This window comes from Paroedura picta, chromosome 14 (assembly GCF_049243985.1).
Source record: "Paroedura picta isolate Pp20150507F chromosome 14, Ppicta_v3.0, whole genome shotgun sequence".
In the NCBI taxonomy this organism is placed as follows: Eukaryota; Metazoa; Chordata; class Lepidosauria; order Squamata; family Gekkonidae; genus Paroedura; species Paroedura picta.
In genome coordinates, this window is record NC_135382.1 from 12,186,538 (window position 1) to 12,209,670 (window position 23,133).

At 41.3% G+C, this 23,133-nt stretch overlaps 1 protein-coding gene and 3 pseudogenes across 2 annotated transcripts in view; all 4 read left to right on the forward strand.

The window, feature by feature from the left end:
* Nucleotides 1-23,133, forward strand: part of LOC143823452 (protocadherin gamma-A6-like) — a 285,370-nt gene that overhangs the window by 26,535 nt on the left and 235,702 nt on the right. The gene's annotated exons all lie outside the window — the stretch shown is intronic.
* On the forward strand, nucleotides 3,225-10,245 carry LOC143823966 (protocadherin gamma-A8 pseudogene; annotated as a pseudogene).
* Nucleotides 7,813-18,527, forward strand: LOC143823967 (protocadherin gamma-B6 pseudogene; annotated as a pseudogene).
* Nucleotides 17,502-21,577, forward strand: LOC143823968 (protocadherin gamma-A6 pseudogene; annotated as a pseudogene).

Consider the following 23,133-nt stretch of genomic DNA (forward strand, 5'->3'; position numbering starts at 1 on the left):
GAATGCATTGTGAGATAGCCTTTGTATAGCCTTTATCAATTTAAGGGGTGCATTTGATTCTATACCTACAAAGTGCCTGTGGACCAAACTTCATGCCAACTTTTATTTATAATTTGACTTTTATACTGCCCCTCCTTGCACACAAGCTCAGAGTGGTTTACATAATAAGCAATAAAACATCATGATTTGAAGAATTCAATAAATACATTAAAACATAATAAAATCCAATACAACAAGCACACACCATTCCCACCACTCCTGCCCACCAATATATGCCCCTATAGGAAAAAGAAGAAAAGGGGGATATGGAGAGGAGTAGGGGGAAGTCTACTTAGTATTTAAGCTTTCATGACCTCAAATACACTCCTGGCAAAAGAGTACCATTTTATAGGCCATGCAGAACTTTGACAGTTCTGCTAGGGTCTGGAATTCAGCGGGCAGCACATTCCACCAGATCAGAGCCCTGGCTCTGCAAGACTCTAGCTCTAGTTGAGGCCAGACAGACATCTTTGGGGCCAGGGATCACCAGTAATTTGTATTCACTGACCGTAGTGCTCTGTATTATGTAACAGCCCTGTTGTTTCTGTTCATTTTGTCCTTGAGAAGCAACTGATGAAGGACATCATTTCATCGTTGATAGGGAACCAGTGTTGCCTGTTGGTTCCCCTGCTAATTATTCTCTATGTTAATGACATTGTAAGGGCCTTAGCAGTGGTGTATTTCCATGTCCCTGTCTAGTTACCACTTGGATCTTGTTACTTTATGCAGATGATGCTGTCCTTCTATCTATATCAGGCTTTCTCTGAGGTTTCTCAAAGCCTGAATAATGTTTTAGGGGTTTCTCAATGGTAAAAAAGTTGATAAAGGCTATTGGCCCATAGGCTGCTAGACAATCCTTAGGCTAAGCACTGGAGGTGTTTTACCATCTCTTGTTAGGGCTCTGTGTTATTTTATGATATTGCACCCACTATCAATCTTATTTTCATCAACAAAGAAAACAATCCTAAGCACGTCTGCACAGAGTCCTACTCATGTCTATTTGCTGGTTCTTATTCCCAGGAAAGTGTTCTTAAGATGACACTAAAAACGTCCCAACCCGACAAGCTAAATACTTTCCTGATTAAGTGCCTTAATCAGATAGATTTGGACAATTGAAACTTCATCCTATATTGTCTTTATGTGTTGATTGCCCCTTTGAAAGAACTGTGGATACAGCCAGTGATACTTCCCAAGGTTCCCCTTGTTCTGATGCCTTTCTTGCTCATTGGGTAATTGGTATTGCTTTGGCTCTGGTTAAATTGATCACAGCAGTGGCTTCTATGGGATGAATCCTTTTAAAATCATTCATTATGTAACTTAGTTTGATTTCAAGAAATTAAGAAATCTAGAATACCTTGGGTTCTCAGCTTCAACACTATTTGGAAGCAGTATAAATCTGTTATATGTCTGGGGGTTTTTTTGTTTACTCTTAACATGACTTTTTTATAACAATTACTGGTTTCTACAGCTTTGGGAGATGCATAATTATGTGAACTACAGATGTCAATTATTTTATAGGACCTTTTTAAAGATAGGCATTTTCTGCCTTATGATGAAATTACAGAATCCATGGGGAGAAGACCTTTAATTTTTTACTGGTAACAACATTGCTGTATTGATTTTACATTGTTGGAAATCGAGTCAGTATTAAGAAGCAAGGCAGAGTTTGAGAGAATGATGGAGCCCAGCTTATAAGAGACCACTGAAGTATATATAGAAAAGATATCGCACAAGAAACAGCAAAAGCTGAATAGGACTAGGTTTGGAGAAATGTTTGGTCAAGCCTAACATCAATGGATAGCCTTATCAAAACATGATATTGGTGGTATTGTACATCATAGCATAAGATTTATATTATATTATATTATGTTATGTTATGTTATGTTATGTTATGTTATGTTATGTTATATATTATATTATATTATATTATATTATATTATATTATATTATATTATATTATATTATATTATATTATATTATATTATATTATATTATATTATATTATATTATATTATGCATGATCTCAAAAAAATATTGGGTGAGTGGAAAAGAGGGTATCAGAAGTAAAGATGGACAAGTATGCCAATAATGCATTGACTAATCAAACCTCAGAAAATACTGAACAGAATGAACATCAGGCAGGAAACATCCCCACCCAGCTTCTTACAGCAACAGGCATTCCTCTGCTGTCCTTACTAGAGGGTAGCCACCTCAGCAGATGGAAAGACTCCTGCCTAAATGGAGGAACAGGCATTCCTCTGCTGTCCTTACTAGAGGGTAGCCACCTCAGCAGATGGAAAGACTCCTGCCTAAATGGAGGAACAGCGAAAGCAGCACCATGAACCAAGGTTGATAGCCAAAACACACCCATCCACCCAGCAGGCTATGTCCTCATTGGCCAATGTGAAGGTCTAGGTTGCTTTCTGGGTCCCTGATTGGATGTAAAGAATCCACCTACCAGGCCTGTCCATCTTTCCTGAGTTCATCTAGGACTGTTCCTCCTCCACATTCACTGCATGGCTGCAGGTTGTCTCTACCCCTAGAGGCTTCTGTTTCCATCACCTGCCTTTCAAAGAACCCTCCCCCCTTGCAGGTGACAGTTACCCCAGGTGCACTGCTCACTGAATTCTACAAAGATAGGACTGGGATGGTATAGCTGCCCTGTACCATCCCTCCGGCTGATGTTTAGCCAAAAAGCATGCTGGTGGGCTAGGGGACAAGTGATTTTGTTAGGACAGTGCCCATTTGGTCCAGTGGGCCAGCAGCTCCTGCTTTCCTCATGAATAGTTCTTCTTTCCCAACAAACTCTATTCCCACACTTACTTTTTACTTTCCACTGCTTTGCTTTCCTGCACTGCTTTTTATATTCCACCCCTTCTGCTTTTTTCATACCTCCCTTTATCGACTGCTGTCCTGTTTTTGATCATTCATTTGAGAAAAATATGAGCCTCTTGTGGCGCAGAGTGGTAAGGCAGCTGTCTGAAAGCTTTGCCCATGAGGCTGGGAGTTCAATCCCAGCAGCGGGCTCAAGGTTGACTCAGCCTTCCATCCTTCCGAGGTCAGTAAAATGAGTACCCAGCTTGCTGGGGGGTAAATGGTAATGACTGGGGAAGGCACTGGCAAACCACCCCGTATTGAGTCTGCCATGAAAACGCTAGAGGGCGTCACCCCAAGGGTCAGACATGACCCAGTGCTTGCACAGGGGATACCTTTACCTTGAGAAAAACACATGCAATGTACATATTTATTTCATATCTAGTTGATTTGCAAAGAAATAAAACATTGACATTAAGAAAATAGTAGTTGGGAAGCTCTAATAAAAATATTAGTTATATAATTTTCCACAAAAGGATCTTACATATATCAGCAACAAATGTACATAAATGACAATGTAACTACAGAAGTTCACCACAGATGCACCAAAGGACTTCAGAGATATTGAAATTCAACAGAACCTTGTAAGCTTCCAATGGGTATCTATCTACATGACCAGCAGCCTGAAATGGGATGCTAGATTGTTAGTCTGATCCAGCACAGCTGATCTTACCATCTTTTGTTCTAAAACTTGAAAACATGAACCATATCAACAGATCGCAAATAAATTTGTGGGATCAAAATTCCTTCACATAGTCAATTTCAAAATTAATGATACCTGCTTTTCAGGGAAGCAGAGATCCATAGTAGTGTACATTTTTTGGTTGGACAATACTGAGGGCTGTTGAGAAACTGCTGAACAATATGATAGAAAGCTACATCAACATGATATTTTATGTATATTTTATATGGAACTGTTTCTCATTTTATATGGAACTGTTTCTCATTAATACAGTTAGACAGAATTGTCCTGAATCTTTTATTGTTGGATTTTTGTAATTTTTGCAATTTTCACTATACAACAGAATTTAAACTTGGGGATAAAAAACATAACCTGTATATCCTTTGTGTTCATGTAATTGCTAGTTTGGACTCTGGGTGTCGCTGTTCACCAAGAAGGAAATTTCTCCCTTAAAAGATCCAGCTAAAGCAGCAGTGCTGTTGAAGACAGGATAACAGAACAGCAGAGAAATCAGACTAGAACAATCATTACAGGGAACAAATAACATATATTTTACTAATAATCTAGAGAGACCGCCTTTCCTTAGATCCAGAAGAACAAGAATCCCTTACCTTGCTGCAAGGAGATGGGAATACAGCATTTGTTTTAAAAATAGCTTAGAGGGACCTACTTTCCTTGGATTTAGAACCAGAAGACTTTTTACCTTGCTGCAAGGAGATGGGAGAAACACAGAAGCAGTGGAGCAGCATCAACCAAAGCATCCTGCAATACCTTATTCCACTGTTAGTGTGGAAGGCTGTTTCTGGGCAGATCCGCTATTCCATTCCTGAAGAGATGCAGAAAGGCTCCTTTGTGGGGAATATTGCAAAGGATCTGGGAATGGATGGAAAGCATCTTTCAGAACATGGACTCCGGATCGTTACCAGGTCAGGTACAATTCAGTATTTTGCTTTGAACTTCAACAGTGGCATTTTACAAACTTCAGAGAGAATAGACAGAGAGGCGATCTGTGAAAAGGCAGAGATATGCATTTTAAATTTTCAGATTATTATGGAGAGGAAATTAAAGATTTATGGAATAGAAGTGGAAATTACAGATGTAAACGATAATGATCCTGAGTTCCATCCATGGGAACAGGAGCTTGAAATTAGTGAAGCGTCTGCATTGGGGTCCCGTTTTGATCTCCCTCAAGCAGAAGATCCAGATCTGGGTATAAATTCCATACACAGCTACCAACTCACAGGCAGCAGCCATTTTTCTTTGCAAGTCCAAATGGATGAAAATGGCATTAGACATGCAGAACTGGTGTTGGATAAACCTTTGGATCGGGAGGAGCAATCAGTTCATGATCTGATCCTCACAGCTTTTGATGGGGGAGATCCCGTGAGATCTGGCACCGCACAAATACATGTTATTGTTCTAGATACCAATGACAATGCTCCAGTTTTCAGCCAACCTGTCTATGAAGCAACTGCCATGGAAAATATCCCTAAAGGATCCACAATAGTTACAGTAAGAGCAGTAGATCTTGATGAAGGAATTAATGGGGAAATTAAATATTTATTTCATAAAATTACAAATAAATTTTCCAAAATATTTCTCCTTAATTCTACAACTGGTGAAATAACACTAGAAGGCAAACTTAATTTTGAAGAATCATCTTCATATGAATTTGAGGTACAAGCTAAAGATGGGGGAGGCCTGAGCGACAGATCAAAAGTTGTGATTTTCATTACGGATTTGAATGACCATGCACCTGAATTAGAGGTAACCTATCTTACCAATGACATCCTTGAGAACTCGCCAATTGGGACCGTTGTTGCCATTCTAAATGTGCAGGATAGTGATTCTGGAAGTAATGGGGAAGTCACCTGTTCAACGGATCCAGGCCTCCCTTTTCGGCTTACAAAATCCATGGATAACTTTTACAGTTTGGTAACTGATGATACCATGGATAGAGAGAAAGTGGAATCCTACAATATCACCATCACAGCTACTGACCATGGGATCCCTCCTCTTTCTACAGCCACTGAGATAGTTTTAAGGCTTTTAGATACAAACGACAATCCTCCCCTCTTTGCAGAATCAGCGTATACATCTTACCTCCTGGAGAATAATATAAGAGGGGCTTCCATCTTTTCCTTTAAAGCAAATGATCCTGATTGGGAAGAGAACTCCAGAATAACATATTCCATCATGGCAAGGCATGATCAACTCCCGCTCTCATCTTACCTCTCCATTAATTCTGAAAGTGGTATTGTCTATGCACTGAACTCCTTTGATTATGAAGAGGTGCATGAGATCAGTTTCTGGGTCAAGGCCCAGGATGGAGGCTCCCCACCACTCAGCTCCAATGTCTCAATGACTCTCTTAATTTTAGATCAGAATGACAATGCCCCCCAGATCTTGTACCCTTCTGTCCCTACTGATGGTTCCACTGGAATAGAGCTAGCCCCCTATTCTTCTGAGCCAGGATATCTGGTCACAAAGGTAGTGGCAGTGGATGCAGACTCTGGCCAGAATGCCTGGCTCTCTTATCAGTTACTCAAGGCCACAGAACCAGGACTGTTCTCCATAGGACTCCATACAGGAGAGATCAGGACAGCCCGTTTCTTTCTGGACAAGGATGTTCTCAAGCAAAGCCTAGTGGTTTTAGTGAAGGACAATGGGGAACCCCCTCTCTCTGCCTCAACAACGATCACTGTGGTATTGGCCAACAGCATCCCTGAAAGCCTCTCTGATATTAGCAGCATCTCAGCTCCTGCAGACCCCCAGTCGGACCTCACCTTCTACTTGGTAGTTGCTGTGGCTTTTGTTTCCTGCTTGTTTTTCACCTTCCTTCTTGCGCTGCTGGCCATTAGGATGTACAGATGGAGAACTTCACAGTTGTGTGATTCTCAAAATTTCGATTTCAGTGGGGTTCCAGTCTCACAGTTTGTGGGAATTGATGGTGTGCGAGCATTTCTTCATTCTTATTGCCAAGAAGTTTCTCTCACTAGAGACTGTAGGAAAAACCAGTTTAGTAGTCAACAGACCTGTGACACAAATGATCCTATCCTACCTTTTGAAGATTTAAATCTTAACAATGGAGACCAAGTTATCCAGGTGAGTTGCAAGTTTATTATATTATTATATCTGTACTTGGCAGGAGCCTCCAAATGGGCTGTTCTGTGAGCTATTCTGAAGAGCAATGAGGTGTCTCTACAATTCTGTTCTTATTTATAGAGTGTCTTTGATTCAGTTTTGGAGATTCATAATATTATAATCGGATACTCTGGGTTTTGCCGCCGTTGCGTTCCATCCCGTGCGTAAGCGGTTTGCTTCGCTTCTTTCTCCTCCGCGTTCTCCATGCTGCCATTTCAGCGGCCGTGCATAATAGGCCCACGTGATGTGTATTTTTGCTTATACTTCAGGAAAACTGTTGGAATAGAATGTAGTGGAAAGTAACAGGCCAGCTTTTTATTTAGCAACGCAGATGCCATAGCGCAATTGGAGTCATCATGCAGAGATCATTCCCTCCTCAGAAGTTCGGTTGTAGGACTAGAGAAAAGGTGAAATCAGTGCATGGTCCAGAACAAAACACTTCATTTTGGTCCCACCTTCTAGAGAAAATGAAATGGAGAGAAAAGTAGTTCAATGCAGAGAAATGTAGTGAGCTAGATAAGGGACAGTGAAATGAAACTCAATCCTTATAGGGATTTTCAGAGTGAACCTGTATTGGATGGAGGTGTCCTCTCCTTTCAAGAGTTGGCTCACAGATTGAAGTAATGCTACGGATTAAAGCACAGATCTTTCTAGCTTGTAGAGCTTTAGCCAGCTTCACATGGCTTCCTTGAGAAGTGTGATTTGCCTTACTTCTATGCTCTGATTATACTGACTACTACAGTACAGTTTGCTTGGGGTTGCACTTTGAAGACAGTGCAGAAAATATAATGATTCAAAATGTGGCAGTAAGGCTGATAGTAAGAGTCAGTCACATTAAGGTAGGAGGGGAAAGGCCACAGACCCCCTCTGGAGCTCCCACAAATCCCCAGGGGTCCACAGATCCCTGGTTGGGAATTCCTGTTCTAAACATTTCAAACATATCTGCAATGAAACAAATGGAATAAGAAGTTATTTTATCAAAGAGGGGATAGGTTACACCTTGAATGGTTAAGCAAAACCTAACCACCGAGTCTCCCCAACAGGGTATTTTAAGATTGCCCAGCATAACATCTTGTATAAAGCTATAGATCAGGCTTTGTCAATCAGGATTTCATGAAACCCTGAGACTTCTTCAAAGCCCTGGAAGCTGTGAATTATTTTTATAACATTTATAACGTTTTTGAGTGATATGACCATTTATGATCATATCGACCTGCCCTCTTCTCCCAAAATGGCAAATGATGGGCTTGGAGGGGGTGGGAGGAAGTGGGCCCCTGGGTAGGTGTGTGGCACATCTATGTTTCCCAACCGTATTCTGCACAATCACGCCACTTCTGGGGTTCTTCTAAGTCTGAAGAATGTTTCAGGGGGTTCTTAACTATAAAAACATAGAGAAAGGCTGTTATGGATTAAAATTTTACTGTGTGCTTGGGAGTGAACAAGATGGAGGAACAGCTTTCTCCTCTTGACTGAGTTTCTCACATTGCAGGAATCTCAAAGAATCTCTATGTGGACCTGTACTTAGCCTTGACCCAAAAACTTCAGCTGGTACAAAATGCTTCAGCTCGGGTCTTTACTAGGACACCATGGAAGGCCCATATATGACCTACCCTTCAACCGCTGCATTGGTTGCCGGTCACGTTTAAGATGCTGGTCCTAACCTTTAAGGTCATACGTGATCTGTTCCCTGCATATCTATGGGGCCACCTCTCCCAGTATGCCCCCAGGAGAACTTTAAGATCTTCTAGTACCAACATGTTGGGGGTGTTGGATATTAAGGATTGGTAAAGTCTTAATATCCTTAAAGTTAGCAGAGTGCCTTGATGAGGCAAGTAACACAGTGGCTGGCAGAGTGCATGTGGAGTGAAAACAACAAACAAAGAAACACATTCCCAAATGTGGTGCTTAACTTAATATAACAACTATTTAATAAAGAACTTAATACTACATAGAGGTAAAGATAAGGTTCCTATTCTATTCTAAATAATTGGATGGAGAGAGATGCTTGAGGCAACTCCCTGCCATCATGTTGCTCTCAGGAGAGATGGAGGAGAAGGAATGGGGACTGTGGAAACCGGAAATTACCCTCTAGGGACAGGTCAGTGAGATTAAAGGTGAGAGTGGTCAGTGTCCTATCTATCTCACTAACTCTATGGCAAGAGAGACCCTGTTTACACCCCCACAAGTCAGGAGACATTGCATAGAGAGCTGTTTTCCAACTGGGGGTACCCGAAGGAAGTGCATCTGGCTTCAACAAGGGCCAGGGCCTTTTTGGACATGGCCCCAGCCTGGTGGAACAAGCTGCCAGTTGAGACCTGGGCCTTGACAAACCTACCTAAGTTCTGCAGTGCCTGCAAAATAGTGCTGTTCTGTTAGGCCTTTGGTTGAGGCCAGAACAAGATTGCAGCCGAGAAAATCTACAGGCCTCACTCTATTCATCTCCGGATATTCCTTCCGCCAAACCAGAACCCAGTTGAAGTGGACTGGGGTGGATTGATAAACAAACAAGGAGTACTATGGAGCACTATTAGTTTTAATAATATTTTAACTGTGATTTTTAAATGTTGTATATGCGTGTTGTGAACCGCCTCAAACCTGCTTGTGGGGAGGGGCAGTATATGAAAACCAATAAGTATCAATAATATTAGTAGCAATGACTTCCTTTAATATTACTTAATAATGTAAACTTTTTCCTGGTATACATGTCAATTCAATAATTATTCTTGAAAGTACAAATCTCATAAGCTGTGTTTATGCACATGTACCTGTTTTCTCATCCCACATGATATATTCACTATGATCTTTGGAGGCCCTGAATTGGGTGCCCCTCCCACCTGAATCTAGACAGGTGGCAACCTAAGAAAGAGCCTTCTTGGTTGTGGCACCAAAACTTTGGAACTTCCTTCTCAGGGAGATCAGTCTGTCTGCTTTTGTTACTGATTTCTGCCAATGAGTGTAGCTTTTTTTGTTTTGCTTGTCATACCTCTAATAATTGGCAATCCTCCCTGGCTTTCTGTGCATTATATGAACTTATTGAGTTATTTTATATATTTTTTATTTTAAATGTATTAATGTTGAAATGTTTTAATATTTTGATGCTCACTGCCTGGGGGCCTCTCTTTGGGTGGAAAGGCAGCACAGAAATGTTTTAAATAAAATAAATACTCCTAATAGGAACACCACTCATCTGAAAATTTCAGGTTGTCACTCTGTGCATTGCAACCAATATACAAAGTGCTCTAAATTAGAATGAAACTGTTCAGAGTAAAAGAAGTCTGTAGATCTATTTTAATCCAACCAGGAAAAGGCATTATGGAATCTTCATCTTGAAAACTTGTCCATTTGGGGCAATGCATGTTAAACAGGCTCAGAAGAAACAGATAGAGAAGTGCTGTTCTCCCAATGAACGCAAAGTGTCACTGTTGGACAAAGATGTGAATAATACTGGATCAGCAACTGAAACTCCTGCTGTATTTCCCATTTGTTATACAAAAGAGAAGAGATGAAGGAGACTGCTTTACTTTAAAGACTCTTCCAGAACTGAAACCCTCTTCATGTCTCAGAGGCCAACAAGTCAAGGGAACTACATTTCAAGTATCTTATTGCAAAAGGGTGGAATATTTGCAGATATTAGAATCTGGAAAGGCAGCTTTGAAAATGAGGGTGATGGAAATTAAACATCCAGAGAGAACAGGAGAGACCAAGAGGCAAGTACTCTTTCTGTGCATGTTCTTGTTTTTTTCCTGTCAAGTGAGATCTGAGCAGGTTCACTATTCAATTCTGGAAGAAATGGAAAAGGGATCAGTTGTGGGGAACCTTGCCAAAGATTTGGGGTTGGATGCCAGCGAACTATCAAAACGCAAGCTTGGTATCTCTTCAGAAAAGCAATATTTCACTCTTAATGAGCAAAATGGGAACCTTTATGTGAATGAGAGGATAGATCGGGAAGACATTTGTGGGGAATCATTCTCTTGTGTCCTAAAAATAGAAGCTGTTGTGCATAATCCTTTGAATGTTTTTCACATCCACATTTTTATCGAAGACATCAATGACAATGCGCCTCATTTCCAAGAGGATAATATCAGACTCAAAGTGAGTGAATCAAACTTGCCTGGAACTCAGTTTTCACTTGGAAATGCTGAAGATGAAGACGTTGAGATGAACTCCCTCCAGAATTACCAGTTGAGTTCAACACCTTATTTCAAACTAGATGTTAAAGAGAGTGAAGATGGTGATAAATATGCAGACCTCATATTGCTGAAACAACTGGATAGGGAAAAAGAACATGCCCTCTACTTGGTCCTTACAGCTCTGGATGGTGGAAAGCCAGCGAAAACTGGAACCACCAACATATTGGTAACAGTTGTTGATGTTAATGATAATGTGCCAGTTTTTAGCCAGGCAATCTATAAGGTAAGTTTAAAGGAGAATGTACCCAGAGGGACTTCTGTGCTGCAAGCAAAAGCATCTGACAGTGATGAAGGCTCAAATGCTGAGATTATTTATTCTTTCCACAAAATCCCAGAAAGTGCCAGGCAGAAGTTCATCCTGGATCCCCACGTTGGAACAATCACAGTTAAGGAGATGATCGATTATGAGGAAAAACAAAGTTATGTAATGATAATACAGGCAAGTGATGGGGGTGGTTTAGTGACACATTGTAAAGTGGAGATTGAGGTTTTAGATGTGAATGACAATCCTCCAGAAGTAGTTCTGACTTCCGTATCCACTCCAATTCCTGAAGATTGCATGCCCGAAACGGTTATTGTTTTGCTGAAAGTTCATGACAAGGATTCTGGGATCAATGGGGAAGTCACTTGCCATCTGAGAGACAGTGCACCTTTCCAGATACATTCATCTTCAGATAATTACTTCAAAGTCCTTACAGATAGTTATTTAGATAAAGAAAAGATTCCTGAGTATAATATTACAATCGTAGCCACAGACAAAGGTATCCCTTCTCTCTCTACACAGAAAACCATCTCTCTACATATCTCAGATATCAATGATAATCCTCCAGCCTTTGAAAAGTCTTCCTATACTGCCTATGTGCCAGAGAACAACCCATCCAGCGCATCCATTTTCAGTGTCAAGGCCTCTGACCCAGATGAGGATCGCAATGCAAAAATCACTTACTCCATCCAAAAGAACAACACTGAGGACATGCCTCTTTCCTCCTACTTCTCTATTAATTCTGAGACTGGCACCATTTATGCACAGCGCTCCTTCGACTATGAGCAATTCAGGGAGTTTCAGATTCAGGTGCAAGCCCAAGATGGAGGCTCCCCATCCCTCAATAGCAGCACCACGGTGAGAGTGTGTATTCTGGATAGGAATGATAATACTCCACAGATCCTCTATCCTTCCCAAGGGACTGAAAGTTCCTCTTTCTTTGAGATGGTGCCTCGGTCGGCTGAATCAGGTTATCTGGTGACCAAAGTGGTGGCAGTGGATGCTGACTCTGGACACAATGGCTGGCTCTCTTTCCACCTGCTGCAGGCCACAGAGCCCTCTCTCTTCACCATTGGGTCCCACACAGGAGAGATCAAAACAGCCCGAGCATTACTGGAGAGGGAAGCTATGAAACAGAGGCTGGTCATTATGGTGAAGGATAATGGCCAGTCTCCTCTCTCAGCAACTGTGACACTGAACCTTGTCTTTGCGGAGAACTTCCAAGAGGCACTTCCAGAAATGGACACTCAGGCCAATGACTCAGGCAATCAGTCTGATCTCCAGTTTTATTTGGTTCTGGCCTTAACTTTATTGTCCTTCCTATTCCTTGTGACAGTAACCTTGGTCATTGTGATGAAACTCCGGCACTCAAGGAACCCCACCTTTCTTCAGTGCTTTGTTCCTGATGCAAAGACTGGTGCCATTTTTCCTCCCAATTATGAGGATGGAACTTTGCCATATTCCTACCAGGTCTGCTTATCTTCAGAATCTAGAAGAAACGAGTTGACTTTCCTGCAGCCCACTGTCCAAATTGCTGAGAATATCCTCTGTAATGTAAAACCTGATATTTCCCTGATGCTGAACGGAGAAAATAATTTGGATGGTAAAACCGAGACTCTGGAGAAGGTAAGTTCTTGATGGGTTTGGTTCATAAGCAATTTAAGTGATATTGCTTCTTTGACTGTAATTTGTTGCTGATATAGTTGCTACTCCTGCATGGGCTTCCTCATTTAAATATAACTATGATTCCTAGTAAGGGACATTCTCAAGGGCAAATAATCTACCATATTCCTACCAGGTCTGCTTCTCTTCAGAATCTAGGAGAAATGAGTTGACTTTCTTGCAGCCCACTGTCCAAATAGCAGAGAATATCCTGTGTAATGTAAAATCTGGTTTCCCTGATGCTTAAAGGGGAAAACCATTTAGAAGATGATTTGGAGAATTTGGAGGAGGCATGTTCTGTGGTTATATTATAATCAAAATAATGGATGTGGGTTGTTACAGGTGCATTGTCAGAGGCAATAATCTAATTATTTTCTGATTAAATCATCTAATGACTTTCATTGATTCTTGTGATCTTATGAAATTGTGAAATAACTCACAACTTGTTGGAGTACTAAATTGCATCTCCTACCTTATCATATGCTCTGAAATAAATCTTCTGTACTAAGTTTCCATGTTTAAAGGGAGTGTAGGTATGAAAGGTATATCGGTTTTAAGTGGTAGACACTTCATTTTGCTTTGCAACTGAATCATGTGATTATTTCAATATTCTGCCTTTTAGGAGCTTAAAAATGAACTGCCAAGATTTGCATATATTGTAATACAATCCTATGCTGAGTTATCCTAGTCTTAGCCTATTATAAATGGGAACATTGAATATGCAGGGATGAATTGGGCCTTTATTATAGCTCAGGAATCAGCTGAGCAGAGCTGAGGAATTACATATGAGGTTGCTTAGCTCAGATCCAGTCAATCACAGTAATAAACATGGATGTAGGGTCACTTATGGCCACCTCTTGCACTGCTGACTAATTGCAGCTGATTATCCTCTTGTCCACCAGTGGCTTTCCAAAGCAGCAAACTATCGATAATTAAAGGAGCAATCCTGAGTCTGAGATATTATTGTTCTTATCTCTGCAGATAAATGGATGAAATTCAGGAAAGTGATAAGGAACAGTTGTGTTATAGAGCCTTCATTAGACTTTCTATAGTTGTGCAGGAGAGCAGATTTTGGCAAATAAGCCTCTCCCACTCCCAGAGGTGTTATGATGAGATATAGCTCCCAACATTCTTTATATATATTGATAATTCTGAAGAAGTGGCAGTTGTATCTTCAGGTATGGTGGATCTAGCTTGCTTTTCTTGATACTGTCATTTTCTCTCCCATTAGAATGGGAGAAATGTTCTAGCTTCCATTTTTTTTTCTTTTTAAACACATATTTACTTGGAGACAGCTTTCCTGCTGTCTGATATGCTACTGCCTTTACCTAAGAGACAGTTAAATTACAGTGTTATAAATGTTTTGGATACTTTGGAATACTTGGAAAAGCATAATGAAAAGCAGGCTGCACTGGTTTTCTTAGATGTTGAGAAAGCGTTTGATAATGTAAATGGATCTTTCTGTTCTAAGGTTTAAGAAGACATGAATTTTAGAGATAATTTTATAACATGGGTGTTAACTTAGGAGGATCCCTTAAAAGAAATTGAAATATTAATGGGTGAATTGAAGGATTTTGGCATATTAGCTGTTTTAAAATCAATAAAGAAAAAAAAACCAAAGATGTTAATAAAAATATGAATTTACAAGAACAGATTGAATTTATGAATCAAGGACTTTAAGATTGAAAAGAAATTTACATATCTGGATGTTACATTGTCAAATAAGAATTGACTGTTATTTCAGAATAATTATGTGAAGATATGGAATTAAGTGAAAAAAGATGTCAAGATGGGATGAAATACAATTGACATTATATATGTTTGCGTGTCTATGTGTGTGTGTGCATGCAGGCATGCATGCATACACTAGCAAGAAAGCCCATTGCAAGCAGGAATGGAATGGGCACTAGGACCCCGGGGACACTGGGAGATGCAGATCTCTCTCTATGTCTCTGTCTCTCTCCTTCTCACTGCGTGTCTCCTGTCTTTCGGTGTGCCTCACAGCAGGAGGCAGAGCAGGTAATGAGGGCTTGTTCTTAGGAGGGAAGGAGGGCTGGTGTGCCTCTGTCTCTCTCTCCCTCCATTTCAGCAGGAGTGGCTCTCTCTGTGCCTCTCTGTGCCTCCCTCGCAGCAGGAGTGAGAGGAGGGAATGAGGGCTCATGTTTGGTCTGGCAGGACTCTGTGTGTCTCTCTCTGTCTCTGGCATGTCTGAGAGGAATATGGCTAGTGTCCAAGAGGGAAGGCGGGAGCTGTAGGAGCAGGGCCAATCAGGGTGCAGCCAGCATTGGCCCTATTCCAACTTGGACAGCCGGACACATTCCACCCACCAGGCTGTTTCACAAATATATAGAGGAACCATGGATAAACACATACACACACACACATACACACACACATACACACACACACGAACTGGCTCACACACACCACTGTGAGCCAGTTCGTTGGGAGCGGCGGTCATACAAATCCAAATTATATATATAACTTTCTGTATTACACACACACTACAATGCAGAATGTTATTTTATTTCATATCTCTTGAAAAATATATTAACTGCAAATTGGAAACCTCTTCTAGACTTTTTGAGTGAAATGGGAGAAATGAACTGCGGGAGCTTTCAGCATTCTGCAGGGCCTGCAAAACGGAGCTCTTCCGCCAGGTTAAGGCCAGTATGGCGAGAAAGATCTGATGGGCCCCCCAGCGTTAAGAGCGTAGCACTCATCATGTGATCTACACTCTCTCTTCCCACTCCTATATTATATTTTAGGGGCTAGCAGGTTATTGACGGCCATGCTTTTAGGAGTCTGTTTTGGGAGTTGCATCGATGATTGTCCGGATGGGTTTTAATGGGGATTTAAGTGGACTGTTGTAACCCGCCACAATCTAGTTATGAGAGTTATTAGAGTGGCAGGCAATCAGTCAAAATAATAGTAATAATAATAAAGATAATAAAAGATTAAGTGGAAAAATAAGTTTATAGAAAAAGAGGGGCTTCATTTTTATGTGTAGCTGGTAACCAATTTAATATATACATTTTATAGATAAAATCAGAAGCCTTTTTATGCCTCTTTTTATGTCTCTCCCTCCCTCCCTCCTATTATCTTTCTTTTAAAATCTTCAATAAAAATGTTTCACACAAAAAAATGCCACCATCTATTCAATTACCCTAGGTAAAGTTAAAGGTATTCCCTGTGCAAGCACTGAGTCATGTCTGACCCTTGGGGTGACGCCCTCTAGCATTTTCATGGCAGACTCAATACGGGGTGGTTTGCCAGTGCCTTCCCCAGTCATTACCGTTTTACCCCCCAGCAAGCTGGGTACTCATTTTACTGACCTCAGAAGGATGGAAGGCTGAGTCAACCTTGAGCCCGCTGCTGGGATCGAACTCCCAGCCATGGTCAGAGCTTCAGACAGCATGTTGGCTGCCTTACCACCCTGCACCACAAGAGGCTCATTCAATTACCTTAAGACTCTTATTATCTCATTGTAGGGCAGATGTGGTTTAGCCCCAAGAATGACCTACATCAATTCTCTGGAGTTTGAAATCTGCCTGTCTTGTTTCCTCTGTGCATAATATGTAGCTTGTGCTGCATAACAGAAAACCGGGTGGGGGAGGTGCATCTCTCTGGTAATATGGATTTAAATCTGCATTGGATTCTCCAATGACATTTGATTCTAATGACAATAAAGGACCAATTGGTGACTAAAGGTCTGGAAATTATCTGATTTGATTACCCTCAGTGTTTCATTTCTGAGTTGTTCTGACCAATGAGGCTTACAACCTGGGACAGTTTGGGGGGGGGGGCAGCAGGTGAGCCTTTCTGTGGCTGTGTAATAAACACAACAAAGAAAAACTGCATCTATATGGAAATGTGAATAAAGAAAACATTTTCTTTCTTGCTTGAAGTCCTTGTTTATTTTGCTTGTAGTGGTTGCGTGTAGTTTCAGTGTTTTCACCTTTTTCACTAAGCTGTAAATAGTTATATAAATGAGTAAAGAAACTCAGTATAAAATTATTCAATGTGACAGAACTTCTAGTTCAGGGGTGGTCAAACTGAGGCCCTCCAGATGTTCATGGACTACAATTCCCAGAAGACCCTGCCAGCGAATGCTGTTTGACTACCCTTGTTCTAGTTCCACAAGAGTACGTGACCTCCAACTGCTATAATAGTTATTGGCAATGCTCTACTGTCATCCAGTACATCAGATCAGTTCAGGCAGGTTTAATAGTGGAGAAAAGTTGATTGCACATGTGGGATGACATACTGGGGTTTGCTATATTATTTTGGCTTTAATAACTGGAAATGTTTTAGAACTATTATGAAAGATCTGGGCTGTTGGAGCTAGTACAGTTCTGCAGGGCCTGCAGAATGGAGCTCTTCTGCCAGGCATTCAGTTGAGGTCAGTGAACCGACAATATCTATTGAGCCCCTAGAACCCCCTCCCATTCAGATATGCCCATTAATCACATCATGGGGCAATCCCAACCTATCTAACCCAGGGGTAGTCAAACTGCGGCCCTCCAGATGTCCATGGACTACAATTCCCAGGAGCCCCTGCCAGCGAATGATGGCAGGGGCTCATGGGAATTGTAGTCCATGGACATCTGGAGGGCCGCAGTTTGACTACCCCTGGTCTAACCTGAGAGGTTATGGTCGAAATGTTATCCAGTGAATAATCAAATGTTCAATTGCTGTTGCTGTTGTTATTATTGTTGATTGATGTAGGTACTGAACTTTGGTTGCATCTGTCATACGGTTTTCGTGTTCTCTGTAAACTGCCCTGAGCCACAAGGGAAGGCGTTATATCAATGTAATAAACAAACAAACAATTGTAAACTGCCTTGAACCACAAAGATAGATGGAATATAAATCTTTTAATTAAAAAGTAACAAAACAGCCTTGGCTTGCTGCTGCCTTCACGTGTTAAGGTACTTGCTAAACTACAAACTACAGTTGATGCTGCCTTCACTTGTTAAAAACCACCAACCTCACAGGGTTGTTGGAAGGATTGAACATGGAGGAGATGAGATCCATGCACATCACTCCAAGCTTTGGGGGAAAAAACAGGGTAAGAATGCAACTAATAAATCCTTTCAAACATGTCACCTCAACAACATTGATCATTCTGGAAAGTTATTTCTGAAATGCGTATCAACTATTATGCATTGAGTAGACTGTCTTATAAACTTTAATGTTAGACGTACTATTGGAAGAGACATTTAAAGAGGTACAAAAAAACCTGATAATAGATTTAAGTATTAAAAAAGAGAGAAACAGCCTTTGGCTGAGCTCTTAATGTATGGTTTTCTCGTGTGGAAGGAAGATGGGTCAATATGCATAAGGTTTACAGCAATACTTTTTATTTATATAGACATGTTTGCATATCAGACAGCGTAGCACAATTTTAGCAGCCATACTCAAAGGCTTTGCCTTTCCGTAAAATGGTTTGGGTCATTTAGCACAAAAGGTGCCTGTGTGTAAAACATGTTTTCAGTTTTTCAAAATCAGCAGATGTTGTTTTCGGTTGAGCCCCTTGGTGTCGCTGTTCGCCAATAAGGAAAGAGATGAGAGATCCAAGTCAGTACAGCATTGCCGTTTCTATGTGCAACATAGCAGAGAGAAGCTGTGGACTCCTGCTATACGAAGTAGAATGGAGGTACATTTTGTTTAGGGGGGAAAGTAAGATCTTTTGAACCAGAACTAGCACTCACTGACCTCCTGGATCATGGAAGAAAAGCAGAGGTCAAGGAACTATAAAAAAGGAATCCTGCAATGCTTTATTATGGTGTATGTTTGGAAGGCAGCTTCTGCACAGATCCACTACTCTATTCCAGAGGAGATGCAGAAAGGGTCTTTTGTAGGGAATATTGCAAAAGATCTGGGAACAGAAGGAAAGCAACTTTCAGATTATGGACTCCGCATTGTACCCGCTATAGGTAAGGTTCAGTATTTTTCTTTGAATGCCAACAATGGTCACTTACAGATCTTTGAGAGAATAGACAGAGAGGCAATTTGTGGGCAGGCAGAAAAGTGCATCTTGAATTTTCAGGTTATTGTGGAGAGTAAAAGAAAACTGTATAGAGTTGAAGTGGAAATTACAGATATAAATGACAATGCTCCTCACTTCCCTCCTGGGGAACAAGAACTGAAAATCAATGAAATATCTATCCAGGGGTCCCGATTTCCTCTCCCTGAAGCTCAAGATCAAGATCTTGGCATGAATTCTGTGCAGAGTTACCAGCTCACAGGCAGCAGCCATTTTTCTCTGGATGTGAAAATGGGAGAAAACAGTGCTAGACATGTAGAGTTGGTATTGGAAAAGAGTCTTGACAGGGAAGAGCAATCAATGTATGAACTAATCCTCACAGCTACTGATGGAGGTGATCCAGTTAGGACTGGCACAGCTCAAATCAAAGTCATTGTTTTGGATGTGAACGACAATGCTCCAGTCTTCAGTCAACCAGTCTATGCAGTGAGCATCGAGGAGAATATTCCTAAAGGGTCCACAATCTGTAGAGTTAGAGCTGTTGATCTGGATGAAGGAATGAATAGCGAGCTGAAATATTTCTTCAAAAAAGCCACCAAGGAGGACTCTCAAATGTTTCTTTTAAACTCAACAAGTGGCACAATAACAGTCACAGGGAATATTGACTTTGAGGTATCAGCCTTTTATGAATTGGAGGTGCATGCAGAGGACTATGGAGGACTGTCTGACAGAGCAAAGGTTGAGATTGTAGTAACAGATCTGAACGATAATGCACCGGAATTAGCAGTTTCTTTTCACACAAACTCCATCAATGAGAACTCACCAGCTGGAACTGTTGTTGCTATTTTAAATGTAGAAGATCAGGATTCAGGAATTAATGGTCAAGTCACATGTTTAATTTCCCAGATTCTCCCTTTTCAGCTTAAAAAATCCATTGATAACTTTTATAGTTTGTTGACTGTTGGCATCCTTGACAGAGAGCAGGTAGAGGCCTACAACATAGTGATCATGGCCAAAGACCATGGGACACCCTCCCTTTCTACTTCCATTATCATTCCACTCCAAATTTTAGACATCAATGACAACCCTCCCCTCTTCCAACAACAATCCTATACCTTCTACGTCATGGAGAATAACCAAAGAGGTGCTTCTGTCTTCTCACTCAAGGCAGATGATCCAGACTGGGAGCAGAACTCCAGAATAACATATTCTATTCTAAAAAGTCAGGTGGGTGATTTCCCCCTCTCTTCCTTCCTCTCCATTAATTCTGAAACTGGGATTATTTATGCCTTGAGTTCCTTTGATTATGAAGAGTTCCGAGAAATTAACTTCCTGATCAAGGCCCAAGATGGAGGCTCTCCAGCACTCAGTTCCAATGTCTCAGTGACTCTCTTCATCCTTGACCAGAATGACAATTCTCCAGAAATCTTGTACCCTTCCACTCCCACAGATGGGTCCACTGGGATAGAACTGGCCCCCCACTCTTCTGAGCCTGGTTATCTGGTTACTAAAGTAGTGGCAGTGGATGCAGACTCTGGGCAGAATGGCTGGCTCTCCTATCAGTTACTCAAGGCCACAGAACCAGGGCTTTTCTCTATAGGACTCCACACTGGAGAGATCAGAACATCCCGTTTCTTTCTGGACAAGGATGTTCTCAAGCAAAGCCTGGTGGTTTTAGTAAAGGACAACGGGCAGCCCCCTCTGTCTGCCTCAGTCACAATCACAGTGGTGCTGGCCGACAGCATCCCTGATGTATTGACTGACCTGAGCAGCATCTCAGCTCCTGTAGACCCCCAGTCGGACCTCACCTTCTACCTGGTAGTTGCTGTGGCTTTTGTCTCCTGCTTGTTTTTCATCTTCCTTCTTGTGTTGCTGGCACTCAGACTTCGCAGGTGGAAGAATTCTCAGTTATGTGATTCTGTTAGTATGACTTTCAGTGGAGTCCCTGTTTCACAATTTGTGGGGATCGATGGAGTCCGAGCATTTCTACATTCTTATTGCCAAGAAGTTTCTCTCACCACAGACTCTAGGAAAAGCCAGTTTAACATTCCCCAGGCAAATTATTCCAGTACTCTGAAAAATCAGTCGACTGATCATCCTGTTAAAACCGCTGATGATTCACATTTGAATAATGGGGATCTGATTATAATCCAGGTAAGTTAAGAATTTTACATTCATTAGATTTTTTTCTCTTAGTATGTGCATATATTGTCATTTCAAGAGGTGTTTTCTTATCTGCCTTTATTCTCTAGCAATTTGCAAATATTTCCTCGTATTCTACCTAGTGCTTTGGCCATATTCTCTTTTCCGCCTGTGGCAAAGGTTAACATCCAGCATCTGAGAGCAGAGCATGGCATTATATTTGCTGCGTCAGAGTTGTTCCTGTTGAATACTCTGAAGGCTCTCCCACAAGAAGAAAGAAACTAGAAGGGATAGAAATCACACTGAAGAGATGTAGGAACAATTTTGCCTTGGAGACCTATAGACTTGGTCAGATAATCAGAGCCAAAATAAATCATGAGTTGATGGTGTAACTTGAGTTATACTGTTGTAGTAATTTTTAAAATATTGTTTTGTTTCTTGGTTAGTAAGCCAGCTTATAAGCTTCAATTGACCAGCCTGGCAGGATAAAAATGCTTCAAGTGAATTGAAATAACTATTTGCGTCTCACATAGGAAACTGGCTTTTGGACCATGAATGTCTCAGGGACACTATTTCCACCAGGAGGTAGATAATCTTGTGTGTACTACTTACATAATGGTGAAGTTCTGTAATTCATATGTGCCCTAACTAAAATCCATTTAACATCTGCCTTTTTAATAGAAATAGCAGTCATGAAGAACCATTTGAATTGGGGCTGTGGTGTACAGGGTAGTAACTCTTTTCCCCAGGCAAATTTCACAAAATCAGTAAGACTCCTAGAGCTGCTGTTCATCCCATGGGCAAATAAAAATTGTGGCCTAGTGCTTAAAGTGCTGGAATAAAAACAGGGAGGTCCAAATTCCAACACAGGCATTGAGCTCACTCAGTTATCTTGGGATTGATGTTCTCTCTCATCATAGCTTAATCTCACAGGAATGCCGTGAAGTTAAAATAGAGGAGGGTCCATTATGCACATGTTGGATAATGCACTTCCAATGTGCTTTTACGGAACAGGAAAATCGACTTCTAAAATACATTGAAAGTGCATTATCCAATGTTTGCATAATGGTACGAATAGAGTATCATGTACAATGCTTTGAACTTCTTGAATGAAGGCAAGATAAAACTTGAGGAAATGATATATGGGGGAGAGCAGGGAATTGGTTACAGGTGGGGTTGCCAGTTCTGAGCTGGGAAGTACTGGGAGATAATGGGGGGCTGGTGGGGACCTCAGCAGAGTATAATGCCATAGAGTCATCCTTCCAAAGCAGCCATTTTCTCCAGAAAAACTGAGCTTGGTCATCTGGAGATCAATTGTAATGGTGAGACATTTATAGGTGTCACCTTAATTACAGCCCTCCTGCCACACATGATGATTCCATTGCAAGTTGGGACCCCATGGAAGAGTCCTTCAAAGATCTCCCACTGTCTCATCTACAGAATCAGTATCATGTGCTGAGTTTCAAGTGGAGACTGAACAGTAATTTACAGTTTGTTGTATCACAAGGAGGCATGATGGCCCTAGCCAGTTATTTCAGTTTCTGGCAATCAGTATTCCAAGTGACAAATTTGCGAGTCCTCTAGTGAGGTAGGAGCCAGAGGCAGTAGTGTGGCAAAGTCAAGCAAAGATCAGGTTCTCATAGGTGTAGGTATTCTAAGAGAAGAAGCAGAAGCTAAGACTCGTAGGAGGCAAATTGTTTAGAATGAAGAGCAAACTGAGATTTTATAGAGCCAGATGGAGCTGTGTTGGGACCGTGGGTCACCTGGTCAGATACTGTCTCAGCTGGTGGGGCTTCATATTGACTGTTCTAACAGTGGCTTCTGGTGTGCCAAGCCTCTTTCCTGATGAAGAAACCAGTTGGAACTGAAATAAGGCAGTACCATTAGCGCAACATATGTATAGGATCCAGCCTCGTGTAACACTGTTTTTGAACAGCGGTCCTGGTTGTCACTTCATTTCTACAGTAGATGAAATTCATAATATTAGCTTTGGCCTTTAAAACTATATCAGTTCTGGCAGCATATAGGGCTGCCAACACTGGGTTGGGAAAATTCTGAATATCTGGGGGGAGGAGCTTGGGGGGGAGGGTTTGGAGAGGGGTGGGACCTCAGTGGGAGCTAATGCCATGGAGTCCACCTTGCAAAGCAG